The sequence below is a fragment of the Phoca vitulina genome, unplaced genomic scaffold (genome assembly GCF_004348235.1).
Source record: "Phoca vitulina isolate PV1807 unplaced genomic scaffold, GSC_HSeal_1.0 scaffold11, whole genome shotgun sequence".
Lineage (NCBI taxonomy): Eukaryota > Metazoa > Chordata > Mammalia > Carnivora > Phocidae > Phoca > Phoca vitulina.
The window spans coordinates 14,254,250-14,269,638 of NW_022589714.1; the positions used below are offsets into that span (position 1 = coordinate 14,254,250).

Sequence of the window (15,389 nt, forward strand, 5' to 3'; positions counted from 1 at the left end):
AGAAGGGCACACAGAACTCAGAAAAGCTGTTGTATTCATGGCTATGGTTTATTACAGTGAAAGGATGAAGACTGAAATCAGCACTGGGAAAATACACATGGCTAAAGTCCAGGTGAAACCAGGATCAAGCTTCCAGGTGTTGCCTCTCGGTGTCATTGTAGGTGAATGTCTTTTTCTCCCATCAATGATGTGTGACAACATGTGCGAAGTAGTGAACCAGAGAAACTATCTTGAGCCTTGGTATCCAGTATTTTTGTTGGGGATCAGTCAGTTGGGAATCAGTATTTTTATGTGCAGACCCAGACCCGCAAAGGTCAAACTGCTGCAGCATGGCCCAAAGCCTGAGGCACATAAAAACACTCTTATCGGACAGGATATCCCAAGGCAGAAGTTATTTCCCAGGAGCATCAAGAGACAGTGCTTTCTTTGGAATGTGCAGTGTTTGAGCAACAACCCAAGCCTGTTAAAATTAACCCTTTACTGGATATGGATGTAGAAATACTTCAAGAAACAGGATTTAAAAATCATGATATCATAATGTTAAAAGAGATTAATTATTAGTCCAAATTTTACTTTTTACAGCGTGGGTAGCTGTGGCTGAGAGCAGCTAAATTATTGGCCCATCACTCTGATAGTAATAGACAAAATGCATCAAGGATTAAGTAGGAGGCTTTCAATTATCTAAAACATTTTGGAAAAGTATACTGTTAAACACTTTTTCCTATTAAAATCCTATGCTATTTGTTCTCAGCTTTTAGAATGTAGAAATAATGCCTGTGGTGCTTATTTCTAATGCAGCTACCTGTGACCCAACTTTAGAGATTCTCATTTAGTAAATTTGGGTGGGACCCAGGATTTTGCATTTTTAGCAAAGTACCCAGGTGATTTCTGATATTGGTGGGCCAAGGACTACACTTTGAGAAACACTGTTACACACTGATGACTGATAGTCTTCCCACATCCCAGATTAAATCATGCCATTGTTTGTTTGTTTCTTTCTTTCTTTCTTTCTTTTTTTTTAAAGCCGGTGGCTCTTCGCTGTCTACCTAATTAAGCACCACTTTCTTCTGCCTGTCATTTCACTCTTTCACTAACTTCCACAATACAACCCCAAGGACGTTTTCTCTCACTATTCCCTAGAACCCTGTCAGAATTGAGCTTTTGCTACTTCCTGTAACAGTTTGTTGCATTTTTACCTTTATAATTTGTTCCTGTTGCTCACTCCCTGTATTATTACTCCTTGTTTTTGTCTACCTGGCATTCCTTTTCACCCTTCATCTTAGGGAATCTACCCTTCTTTCATTCCATGTGGTTGGCAGGGTTGGGGTGGGCAGGCAGGAGTGGTAGGGCTGTTAGCTACGTGTCAGCTGACTAGTGGACTGTGGGGTTGCATGTGACCCAGATCTGGCCAAATACAGTGCTCTGTCCCTCAGGCCAGGGATTTTTTTTTTTTTTTTTTAGCATGATCCAATCTAGGACAATCAGTTAACTTCTGTGTGATTATATATATGGACACTGACGGGGAAGTCCTCTGTTTTCTTTGAATTTGCTGAACTGAGTAGTAGTTCTGGAGTTTCTGTGGCTGTATCCATCCTCTGTGACATTAGGGAAATCTGTCTCTAAAGAGAAACACTGAGACCCTCATACAAGGAGGGGTAGAGCCAAAATATGAAGAGAAATAGTAAACATAATTTGAGTTCTATTCCAGTGTTACCTGAGACCTGTCACCAGTCTCCATACCTGCTCTTTTCAGCGCCCTGGTTCCTGTTTTTGTCCAACCAATTTTTTTTTTTTTTTTAAGAGAGTGAAAGAGCTCACCAGCACATGGAGGGGAGGGGCAGAAGGAGAGGGGGAGAGAGAGAATCTTAAGCAGGCTCCATGTGGGGCTCAACCTCATGACCCTGAGATCATGACCTGAGCCAAAATCAAGAGTCAGATGCTTAACCAACTGAGCCACCCAGGCGCCCCCAACCAATTTTTTTTTTAAACAACATAAATTTATTATCTTACAGTTCTGTAGGTCAGATGTCCACTGTGAGTCTCACTGAGCTAAAATCAAGGTGTCATTAGGTTTGCATTCCTATCTGGAGGCTCTAGGGGAGAATCCTTTTCCTTATTCATTTAGATTGTTGGCAGAATTCAGCTCCTTGCAGGTGTGGACTACAGTTGTCACCATTCCTAGCTGGCTGTCAACTGACAGAATTCCCAGCTTCTGCAGCTGTCCACATGCCTTGTCTCATGAACACTTCCATCTTCAAAGCCAGCAGTTCTACCTTCTCCTTTGCCCAATCAATTTTAAATTTTTGAAATTTGTGATGATGGAGTTCTATATACATTTCCTTATTTAACATGTCCTTCTTGGTCCATTTCAAATGGGAAGTAGGACTGCTTGGCATGTAGCAGTTGCTCAATAAATGGAGTAATGGAAACCACTATGGATTGTGGTGCCTTAGATTTCACAGCTTTGTACTAAACATTTGTTGAATCTGGACAAGCCACACCCTCTGTGTCAGTTTTCTTATCTACAAACTGAGGAAGTTTAGTTAGAATATTTCTAAGGTCATTATTAACTCAAAACCTTTACATTTAAAAATGCAGTTCCTTCTATGAATTCTTTCCTGATTGCCACAACAGAGAACGATGTCTCCATCTTTTAAAAGTCCTGATATTTGTGGACTTCTTCTTTGCCTTATACAATTTTTCAGTTTTTTTTTTTTTTAAGATTTTATTTATTTATTTGACAGAGAGAGACATAGCGAGAGAGGGAACACAAGCAGGGGGAGTGGGAAGGGGAGAAGCAGGCTTCCCACGGAGCAGGGAGCTGGATGTGGGGCTCGATCCCAGGACGCTGGGATCATGACCTGAGCTCAAGGCAGACGCTTAATGACCAGGCGCCCCCAATTTTTCACTTTTGTAACATTCTTAGCAAATAGCTCTTTTGTCTTCCAGCTTTTTGTTTTGAAAAATTAAAAACTTAGAAGAACTGAAAGACAAGCATAATGCATATGTATCTATCTCTATATTATATATGTAACACATTTTGTATGTAAATATATGTAGTATATATATTTTATCTATGAATAATATATATGTATGTATGCACACACTTTTTTGCTGAACCATTTGAGGATAAGTTGAAGGCATCATGACAATCAACATGCATTTCCTAACATTCTTCTACCATTGTTAACATACCTAAGAAAACAATACTTTCATAATATCATCTAATTTACAGCTCATATTAGAATTTCCCCAACTGTACACAAAATAACTTTTTAGCTGTTTTTGCTTTTTGGATATGAACAAGGTTCATACATATTTTGTTGCCATGTCTCTTTAAATCTAGAACATTCCCTCTACCTTGTTTGGTTTTTCATGACATTGCAAATATCTTACATTCTGAATTTGTCTTATGATTTCCTTTTGATTAGGTTTAAATTAAATATTTCTGATGAGGCTGAATCACAGTTGAGTATACTTATTGCCTCACATTAGGAAGCTCAGTAAGTCAGTTTGTCTTACTATTGGTGGTGCAAAATATATAATCATTTAGTTAAGGGCAGACTGCCAGCTGGCTCCAATTTGAAGTTATATTTTCCTCTTTGAATTTAGTAGGCATTTTATGGGGTACTTAGAGACCATGTGAATATACTGTTTCCCATCAACCTTTAACCAATGGTTTTATCATCCATTAATACTTCTTGCCCAAATCAGTTATTACACTGGGGAAGACAAAATGATTCGCTTAAGGAAATTCTTTCACCCTTTTACAATTATTAGCTGTCATTCCTCTATCAAGAAGAGTTTTTCTTCCCACCAACCTCCTGCCCTTCTTTTATCTCTCTCTTTCTTTTGTGTGCCATCAGGAACTATTTTTAATTTGACATGTTTTAATCCTTTACTGTTTGTGATCTTCTTTGATGCTCAGATTATCCCAGATTTAGCTAGTGGAAACCTTTTCCAATCAAGACATGACTTCACTAGTCTTTGAGCATTTCCTTGCCTTGTGGTGTAAGATCTTTGAGGTTCACCTTATGTTTTCTCTGCCCCAAACCTGGAACCAGTCACTTCTCTTTTAGTGTGAAATGATACTTCCATTAACATAGTCTAGGCTTCAGGGGTGCTCATTACCAATGGGATAATCATTGTTTCTAGGACTTTTCAGTGGAGAGAGCTAGGCATTTCTTTTTAAGAAGAATTATATCCTGAATTATACTGGATAGTACATCAAATAGTAATCCTGAATAATACAGCCAATTCAAATTTAGGGTTTTTACAAAAAGCTTCTTACATTTTTATTTCTTTTCTTCCATGTCAAGAATCCTGGTTCTCAATGATACTAAGAATTAAAGAGTTAGCATATCATAATTACTCATTTGCTTTATCCTGAATAACAATTTCAGAATAACACCATTGTCCACAATATGATTACTGAAATGGTTAAAAAAAATTTTTTTTTCAATTCTTTTCATCCTTAGGGTGTATCTCTGTAGAGATATGCAATCATATTTTGTTTTTATTTTTTAAAAAAGACTTATTTATTTGAGAGAGAGAGAGAGAGAGAGAGAGCACGCATATGTGTGTGGGGGTGGGGCAAAGGGAGAGGGAGAGGGAAAATCTCAAGCAGGTTCCATGCCCAGCGCTGAGCCCAACTTGGGACTCAATCCCAGGACCCTGAGATCATGACCTGAGCTGAAATCAAGAGTGGGAGGTTCAACGGACTGAGCCAACCAGGTGCTCTTTTTAAAAGTTACTTGGAGGGGCGCCTGGATGGCTCAGTCGGTTAAGCGTCTGCCTTCAGCTCAGGTCATAGTTTCGGGGTCCTGGGATCGAGCCCCTCATCAGGCCCCCTGCTCAGCAGGGAGCCTGCTTCTCCCTCTCCCTTTGCCTGCCGCTCCCCCTGCTTGTGTGCCTGAGCACATTCTTTCTCTCTGTCAAATAAATAAAATCTTAAAAAAAAGAAAGTTATTTGGAAAAGTTCTTTTCTGTGTGATTGTAGCTCCAATTGGATATAATTTTATTTTTATGTGTTAGAGATTGCTTTGTTTTAATTTAGTTTTAAAAATATTACAATTCACTGGGGCGCCTGGGTGACTCAATGGGTTAAGTGTCTGACTCTTGATTTCCACTCAGGTCGTGATCTCAGGATTGTGAGATCCACCTGGCCTTGGGCTCTGTGCTGGGCGTGAAGGGTGTTTAAGATTCTTTCTCTCCCTCTCCCTCTGCCCCTCCCTACTGCTCACACATGCGTGCACTCTCTCTCCCTCTAAAAAATAAATTAATTAAAAAAATATTACAACTCAAATTTAACATTTCAGGGTTTAATTTTGCTCTTGTTTAATATATATGCTTGTTATATATGTATAAAATTTTTTTTACAATGAAAATCTTGGATCGTAGTAACAATAATATGTTAACTTATTTACATTGTCCTACAATAGAACAGTTTCAGAGTTTTAATACAATATGACTACTAAGAGTACAATACTAAGTAAATATTTCTTTTCCTTTTGTCCATAGAATATATTCCACTGAGGTTGTATAGTAATGTGTTCAAAAGTTACTTGAATCAATTCTTTTTTCTGTTTGGTTATAATTTGGTACATTTAGGTCCACTTGTTTGTGTTTGTGTTCAATTTAATGTGTTTTTTTTAATGTCCTTTAATTTATTTTCTGATTATCTAAAAAATATATATGATTCAAAGGGTGAAACTATGTAAGATGGTATGCTCACAGAATTGTTACTCCATCCTTATTCCTTCTATTCCATCCCTACCTGTCCTCTAAAGGTAAATGTCTTCATTTTTTTGTTGTTTATTCTCCTTTACTTTTTTGGCAAAAAAAACAAACATGTATTTCTCTTTCTTTTTACACAATAGGTAGTATATAATAGACTTTTCAAACTTTGATGTGTTTACTTAACAATATATAGTGGAATTCATTCCATGTTAATTCATAAAGATCTCTTTTATTCTTTTCTTTTTTATGTTCTTATGTATATAGCATGGCACTCCATACTATAATTTATTCAACTAGTCTCCTATAAATAAGCATTGGATTATTTCCAATATTTTTCTATTATAAATAATCTTCTAATTCATGACTTTCTGCATGTGTTATTTTATATGTATGGATTTGTCACAATGTAGTTCTTTACTTAAAAAATACCTGTACACTAAATTATTTTATTGAGTTGCATGGAATTGAGTGAAAAAGGAGCTGTTTGTACCCCTACTTAGTCTTCTGGGGAATGGGACAATGGCACACTCTTAGCAGAGCTTGTGAATCTAAGATGCTGCAGTTGAGCCAGTTCTTGCCTTCTATTAAAGTGAACATGTAGACTCTGGAGTTGCTTCATCTTTGCCACGTATATTGAGTTCTTAGTATGTCGAATACAATGTACTATCTCAGAGATGAGGGACAAATAGTCCTCACCTTTCAAGAACAGACAATCCATTACAAAATAACCTGGCTCAGATTGGAATCACCTGGACAGCTTTTACAATTTACTGATCCATATTGCCCCATTCCAGATCTATTAAATCAGACTCTCTAGGCTAGGGCCCCCATCATTTTTTTTTAACTCTCAGTGTGATTCTAGTGGCATTCAAGATTGAGAACCACTGATCTAGAGACCACTGTGACTGCAGCTATAAGTAACAGGGAGGACATCACAAAATGTGAAGGATGTGTAGGAAATGAGGAGTTTCTCAGGCTGGGAATATTTGGATTTGTGGAACACACAGGATTTGAACTAGTATGAAGATGAATATGAATTATAGATGTTACTGTGTTATGAGGTTCAGGATTCTATAGTCTTTGAGTAGACGATTTATCTGTCTGGCAAATAATGTCTTCTTTTAATTTGGCATTCGGAGTGCCAGACTGGTGCAAGGGTTTTCTCAGGCAAAGGATCAGAGAAAATCCTGCTGGATGGAGGAAGAGCGCCACCAGGTGGCACTCAAGCACCATTCATCAATGTAAGAACAATGCATTCAGAGTAGTGTATGATGCTGAAGAAAATGATTTTGTTGAAAAACAAATGTATTGGTTTTAAGAACTTTTTTCTTCACATGTAAATGAGGTCTAATGTAGAACCACAAACCCCATTATTAAAATCTATCTAAACTAACATAAAATTTTATTACTTACCTGCCATGAATATGATAACTTTCATTTCTCTTGCTTGCGGCAAACAAAAAGAGATATGATTTGGTAATTAAGTTATATATTATTGACCATCTGGCTTGAACATATGTATCAACAAATAGTGCCTAAACATCTTCTGTCAGAAAAATGTCCAGAACTTCTGTGCAAAGAGGAATTGCAGACAGGGTTACTGTGTTGTTAAAGTACACCTCTATCTGGGATTTCTCTGGAAAGGACTTTTCTTTTTTTTTTTTAAAGATTTTATTTATTTATTTATTTGAGAGAGAGAGAGAAACAGTATGAGAGGGGAGAGGGTCAGAGGTAGAAGCAGGCTCCCCGCTGAGCTGGGAGCCCGATGTGGGACTCGATCCCAGGACTCCGGGACCATGATCTGAGCCGAAGGCAGTCGCTTAACCAACTGAGCCACCCAGGCGCCCTGGAAAGGACTTTTCACCCCAGAGGCTGTCTAACTTTGCAAGTCCCTTCCAAAAATATGGACAATGATGAGCATGAGATTGTTCTACTTTTCTAAAAAGATCATGTTTTTATTCCCGAAGTTTACTTTTTATAAATACTTTAAGATAGCTTTTGAACATATTTAAGAAAAATGTACAGTTCCTATGTGTAATTAAAACCTTTCACATGCATGCTAAGTTAATACTATCACAGAAAGTACCTTTCACATGCATGCTAAATTAATACTATCACAGAAAGTACCTGATATGGTCATTGTAAAGCATAAAGTCAAAATTATATCATCTCTATTGATATAAATTGATGTATCTCACTGTTACTGCTCCTAATTTTCTCTTTTAAATAGAGACTGCATGATTTTTATTCAGTTAGCAATATTTTTCTTGTCTTATGGTTTCATTATGGAAATTTAAAACGTATATAACAGAAGAGAAAATAATACAATGAGCCCATTTATACTCATTTTCCAACTTCAATACTTATCAACATTCTGCATTGTTGTTTCATCTATACCCTCCAACTTTTTTCCTGCAAATATTTGAAATATTGTAAACCAAACCCAAGAGATCTTGTGATTCCACCTGTAAATACTTGTTTGTATCACCAATAAATGAGAACTTAAAAAAAAACCCAGTAATAATCATAGTACTACTATCCCATTACTGGCACTCCATGAAATCATATTTAACAATTAATCAATATTTAAGTCTTCAGAGCTTAAAATGAGGATATGCTGTAGAATGTTGAAAGTATTTGTTTAAATAGGCAAAAATACTTTTAAGACGAATTACAACAAGCGCCCCGCTAGCTCAGTCGGTAGAGCATGAGACTCTTAAGACGAATTACATTTGGTATATATATGTTTCTACATTTCATTACTTAATTAAACTTTATACAATCTCATGTGTGAGCCATTGGGCAAATGAAAAGCATGTACGTTTCTGGAGACAGGCAAAGTCCTTTTATTTACATTTGTATATTAAATTTTGTACACTTTTATGAGGTAGATAAATATGTTCCAATGTGCATATTTCTGTTTTATTGCCATAGTCTGTCTGGATAAAAATTCTGTGAATACAACTATGTTAGCTGAACTGTGTCTGCTGTGAGACTTAAGACTTTTTTGATGCATAGCTCTGTTTATTCTGGCTTCCATTCTTCTTCAGACTTTATGTGATGTAATGTTCCCTATAAAAATCTGACATCAATAAGGGTAGGAACTGACTCATTACATTTTCTGAAGATAATCAGTGTTTTTGGGCTTTTAGTATTCTCCTCCATGCCCATCCGTATTGACATTAGCTTCAGTGGAAGCCGGCGTGACCACGGAGTTTGTTTACCTCAAATAACCAAAGCTTATGCTCATGTTGCACAGTTCAGCTAAGACCAGGAGAGAAATGCAATTGCCTAGAGTGAATGTAAGTGATACTGCATATCCTTTCAGGAATGTAATGTTTAGATTATATCTAGTGGTGGTGAAGAATAAACAGCTTTTTTTCTCTAAGATCTTGTAATACTTCCATGCTAATGTACAACATTATAGGAATCTGGTATATTGCCCGTGTGTGACAACTCCGCAGACTATTAACTTAACTATTAACTTAAAATCTAAAAGAATGCACAGATTAAATTGCTAATACAATACAGGATAAAGAAACTATTATTTCCTCAGATTTTTGCCCATCCTCTCCATATGCCTGCTTCCTGTAGAATTAGTCTTATGAGTACTTGCATTAGGAAAAGTATAGGAAGGTTAACTTTGTCTCATCAAATATCTCTAAATTTTACTTGTTGACTCTCTTCTGAAATTCCAAAACCAAAATTCTATTAATTCCATAGATTGATTAATTGTTCAAATACAAAAATTCCTGAGCCCTCAGCCTTATGAATTATTTATGTCTTGATGTGTATTCACCTACTATCCTTTTCTCTACACAAGTCTGGATAGGGAAGTGAGTAGAACTCGGTTCCTAAATGAAAGAATCTATACAGACCATTTTAAGAAGCAGATTTATTCAAGTGAAGTAGCTCTGGTGAGGGTTTGACTAATTTAAAAGGGGCTAAATAAATTTGTGTTAGCAAGTAGCTGAAAACTGCTTTTTTTTTTCCTGTTCAGGCTAAAAAATGTCTGTTTAACAAAAAACGTTATCAGAAGTGTTTTATTTAACACAAGATATTACAGACTAATGTAGAATCTATTTTGTCTAATTTCCCTGAAATATATCATACAATCATAAAACTTCCAATATTATCATCTACTAAAATTTGCATCAGTAGACAATTAGAAAACTTCTGCTTCTGGTAGAGTCTGGTATATTGGAAGGTACGAAAACTTATAAGTGAGATAGTCCTGGGTTCCAACCAATTCTAGTTCTGACACTGATCTTGGTCAAGGTACTTAACTCACACAAATTTGATTTCTTCATACATAAAAATAACATAATACTCTCTAATAGTAAAGACTATGGTTGGAGAATCGTTTTGTCTGAGATGGTGAATATAAAGTAGCTGGCTATCGTAATTTGTGTTTTCTCAGAAGCAGACTCCAAGGCAATGATTTGAGTGAAATTAGTTTATTTGGGAAGTTCAGAGAATGTGGTAGGGAAGTGGAGGAAGTGACTGAGTGACCGGAAGGCAACCAATAAGGAGTCCATGGGTAAGCCAGCTACCACAAAGGGTACCTGGAGCTTAATTCTATAGAGGAACTCTGGAAAACTGATGCAAAAACACACACTTTAGAATTATTCCACCCAAGGGGTGAGGGAGCTATGATATTAATATACCAACTCCTGGGAGGTCATTGGTTGAGGGTTGCTCCTGAGGATGTTAACTCCTTAGCACTTGAGTTTGCACCTGCACAGAGCAGGAAGAAGAGCACCGAGGTGCAGGGATACAGATGCTAGCACTTGGAATTTCACCAGAGCACGCTGAAAAGTCCAAGGTGTATGGGACGGGCACCGATATGGCTTCTACACTAGTATAATGTTAGTCCAGGGTTCAGCAAAAGATAGCTATGGAAAAAAATTAAATTTACCTCCTATTAGAATATATTGTCACTGAATACTATACCCTTCCCTTCATAATATACTTTCTTTTCTGAAACAGTCTGTGTTAAGGCTAAGTGGCTATAAAAAAGAGAACCCAAAATATAGTGGTTTATTTTTATTTATTTATTTTTTTAAAAGATTTTATTTATTTATTTATTTATTTGACAGAGAGAGACAGTGAGAGCAGGAACACAAGCAGGGGGAGTGGGTGAGGGAGAAGCAGGCTTCCTGCCGAGCAGGGAGCCCGATGCGGGGCTCGATCCCAGGACCCTGGGATCGTGACCTGAGCCAAAGGCAGACACTTAATGACTGAGCCACCCAGGCGCCCCCAAAATATAGTGGTTTAAAGACTAGAGAAGTTCCTTTCTCATGTAATAGTTCAGAGTTCAGTGAAATAGAGCTGTGGGACTCAGATTCAGAGATTCAGGTTTCTTTTATCTTGTTGCTCCATGATCCACAATGTAATCTTTGTTTATGTGGTCAAACTAGAATGTGCCATGTCTAGGTTCCAGTAGTGGGAGGGAAAGAGTGGGGAAGAATGTATGCCCATTGTCTTGGGCCCAGACTCAGAAGTGGCATGCCATGTTCTTGCTCACATGGAGAGAGCTTAGTCAGGAGGCCATATCTAACAGCAAGGGAGTTTGGGAAATACCAGCTAACTGGATAACCAGTTCTCAGCTATAACACAGTTATTATAAGAAAAGGGAGAATGGGGTTTTTTGGTGGACAGTCAGCACTATCTGTCAGATTTTGGTAGTATAGTATCTATTTTAGGCTTGATTCAGCTTTTTGTAAATCTCACTAATCACAGAAGGAGAAAGGACATGAACCTGCCAGCCTATTTGGTATCTTTCACTGAATTTGAGTCGCAAAGCCAATGACAAAGGCTTGAATTTCACCACATCGCTCTTCTTTACTCAACCACATACTTAACTAGAACTATTCCTACTCTCTCTCATATTTTTGTACATTTGTATATTTCAGTAACGTAGTCAATCACCTACACAATTTATGTCCTTACAATCATGAATATTTGAGAATTGGCTAATCTCCACCTCATGGATGCAGTGTACTCTTCGTTTATCTGTCTGCATCTCTGATTTGCTCACATCCGTCCAAAGAAGTTTCTCTTCCTTATAAGCTCTTGCATTAGAGGAGAATATCTAGGATTCTTTGCCCTGATCCTATTTTATGTTGTTCTAATTATAATTGTGTGTATTCTAATTGTATATCTATCACATTAACTAGATGAAATATCATAAAGGAACAAACATAACTTTTTATTTCTAGGAGCAAGACTTGCTCACTGCTGATACTCAGTGAGTGTGTATTGATAATGTTATAATTTATAAAGCAGACTGTCTCTTCCTTTAGTTGGCTTTATAAGCCCCTTTTCATTCATATGAAGCATCTAAAGAAATTTTACAGAACTATCCAGATTTCCATAGAGTTTCTTTTTGTTAAGCTCCATTTATTCTGGTTATGTAATATGGAGCTGCATTTCTGGGAATATTTAGTTGTGCAAATTCCCCTTGGATATCCAGGGGTTTAGGGTTTGAAGGGAGTAGCTGGAGTTGACGAGTTAACAGAAACTCTTCTAAACTTGTCAAACTCAACCCTCTACTCCTTTCCATATAATTTATTGGGGGTATAGGATTCCTTTATCCCCCTAGTGAGAGACTGCCTCACATACTTTACTACTCTTTGAAGCACAGTTGTTCTCCAGTAGTTCATTCTTAACATTTCAAAGAAGCTTCAGATGTTTTCCTTAGGTTTATTAATCATAAAGGCATTATAAAACCTTTCTAGACAAACTCCACCTGGCCTCTTCTTGTTTGGTCTTCCCATAACCCTGATTACTCAGCATTTGTGTAATTTTCCGCTTGTGTTTGGAAACTTGCACATTGGTATAGAGAATGTTTTTAAGTTAGGGTTATCCAAAATCAACTAGAGTAACAACATACACGAGATGCAACTGTTGTCGCTGCCTGGCAGTGAACAGAATAAATAGAAAAATGAACCCATTAGAATGCCCTTGTGAAACATCACAAACTTTGGGGACCTCTCAATAATCCCTGATCAATATTGGAAAACCATTTAATGCCACTCTAAAACATTAAGACTTGCAGTTTAGGTTTGAGACACTTAAATGAGTAAGCAAAGCCCTAAGTGGAAACCTGATACATAATACTTTTTGGCCTTTCAGAGATAAAAATCACAAAACCATAGAATATTCAGAACAGGATCTAAGATCCAAAAGTAGCTGAACTTTGACCTCTGAAGATCTACTCATTCTGAGTATCTTATAAAAGGTATTTGTTTATTCATCTTATCAAGTCTGTGTTAAGAAACTTAATGTGGAATGACATTAAATCCTTCTTTGACTGTAGGCAGAGAAGACTGAGAATGAACAGCCTTCGATATGTTAGTTATTTTTTCTTTGCAAGTATTAAACCAATGCATTTTATTTCCACCTCCTCCCTTAAATCATTTTTAATTTGCAGTCTTTTGCTTTTATTTTTTTCTTTTCAAAATGTATTCACTTATTCTAGAGAGAGAGAGAAACAGCACGAGTGGGAGGGGAAGAAGGAGAGGGAGAGAGAAGCTCAGGCAGACTGGTGGTAAGTGTGGAGCCTGACGCGGTGCTCGATCCCAAGGCACTGAGATCATGACCGCAGCCGAAACCACGTGTCAGAGGCTGAACTGAACGCACCACCCGGGTGCCCCTGCAGTCTTTTACTTTCAAAGGTTGGTCTTGAGGTTTAGAGGTAGAGGATAAGAGGGCAGACACTATACTTCTTTACCAAGATAGTCGCGTTGAAAGCAAGGCTTTGTGGAGTTGAGAGGTGTTTGTTCTTGGCTTTTGTTTTGTTTTGTTTTGTTTTCATTCTCCTTCAGCTTTAGATTTAACCTAGCAAAGGGAAAGTCTGGAAAACTCCAGTCACAGAATTGTCCCATACTGAAGAGAAGGATACCTCTTCCCCTATGGCATCTGAGCCATTTCCCTCTCTGGGCTTTCCCGGGAGAGGAGCAGATGTGTTAAATAGCTGTGTGGGAGGCCATTTCCATTTAGGATCTGAAAGAGATTGCCTTGTGGGCTGGGACTAACATGGGACTAAATCTCAATGGTCTGAACTTGACTGTGCAATGTGGCTAGGAGAACCCTCAAAGTTTAGCTTTCCTGGACCTCTCCCCATCCCGTGTAGCATAAATACAACCCAGGAGTTATTGAAACTTCTGGAAGGGGAACTTGCAAAGCAGCTAGGTTGAGAGCTAGGGCCTGCCCTATGTCCTAGTTTGAGACTGTCCTGATTCACCCCATGTTCCACTGTAGTTATAATATACCTTCTTGTCACTCCCACAACTGTCTTGATTTGGAAGATAAATTTTATCGTCAGCCTAGCTGTGGAGGCTGCTGAGATAGGAGTGGTTCTGAAGCAGAGTCAGGAGATGGGCTGTTGCGCCAGGTTGCTGGATGTAGGAAATGTCACAGATGTGGGGAGCTTGACAGCACTGCTGAGAGCTGAGCTGGAGCTCCCTTAACTAGGGAATGCTATTGAGTTTTTAGTCAGCTAAGAGACCAAGATCAAGGATGATTCCAGCAAAGGAGTTTAGTCATGAATGCTAGCAGAGCAAGCAGCAACCGGATGGGCCTCGACATCAAGCCCAAGACTGGGGAACTTCAGTGGTTCTCTGTCCACACACCCCAACACCATCTTGGGGAGCAGAGGGGTGTATGTCCGTGCATATGTGCTGGTGCACACGGATGTGGTGGAAGGTTGAGAAATCTGCATTTCTTTTCTAGAGGGGTCAAAACATTACCCAAAGAGACAGTTTCAAATACTGAATGGAGCTAAATTTTAAATAGTCTTGAGGAAAGTTCAATTCTCTCTGCTCTCTCCAGCTGAAAGAGGCTTGTGAGAAAGCTCAGAGCAGTCTCAGTCAAGTCGAAGGAGTGACATTACTCTTCTGAGCATGTCTAAGTTGCAGCATGCAGGTTAACTCTGTGGTCCCACTAAAGGTACGTAAAAGCAGTCTAGGGCACTCATTAAACAAAGGACCAGTGGAGTAAGTCGCCTTGGGCTCTAATGTTAGTTCTGCCAATTATAAGCTGTATGATCTGTTACCTAACTTCCTGAGTTTTTATTTTTCCATGTATAAAATGGAAATGACAATTACACTTAACTCTAGGTGGTATTAAATGAGATGTATGTACTGGGTATATAATATACCCTCAATGAATGTTACCTATTGTTATTATTACTCTAATAGTTACACCTGTCTAATAAGTTGTATAACTTATAAGTGTATTTCTTTGCATCAATCCTACCTCTACTAACAGAATTCAAGCTCCTACAGGCATCAGAGTTTCTTTTATTTGTACCTTTCACAGCACAAGTTCTCCATGTACCAAGGATTATCAGTAAATGTCCCTTTAGGGTTTGACCATAGAAGGCTCAAGCTCTTTATAATATAGCACAAGTCATTTTGATTCTCTCTCTCTCACCTGTAATATCTAATCTATCAGCAAACATTGGGTTTTCTGATTCCAAGCACACATTAAATCCATTTGCTTCTCTCCATTTCCATTGCTAGCACTCCATTTCAAACCACTGTGATCTTTCACCCAGATTCCTGCAATGGTCTCCTCATTTGTATCCTCTTTTTCATTCTTGGTTCTCTCCAATTTTGTTTTGTTTTGTTTTGTTTTATAGCGAA

General features: G+C 37.9%; 1 protein-coding gene across 4 annotated transcripts in view; it reads left to right on the top strand.

Annotated features, from left to right (window-relative positions):
* The window catches only part of FILIP1 (filamin A interacting protein 1), a 277,664-nt gene that overhangs the window by 65,242 nt on the left and 197,033 nt on the right, over positions 1 to 15,389 (top strand). The gene's annotated exons all lie outside the window — the stretch shown is intronic.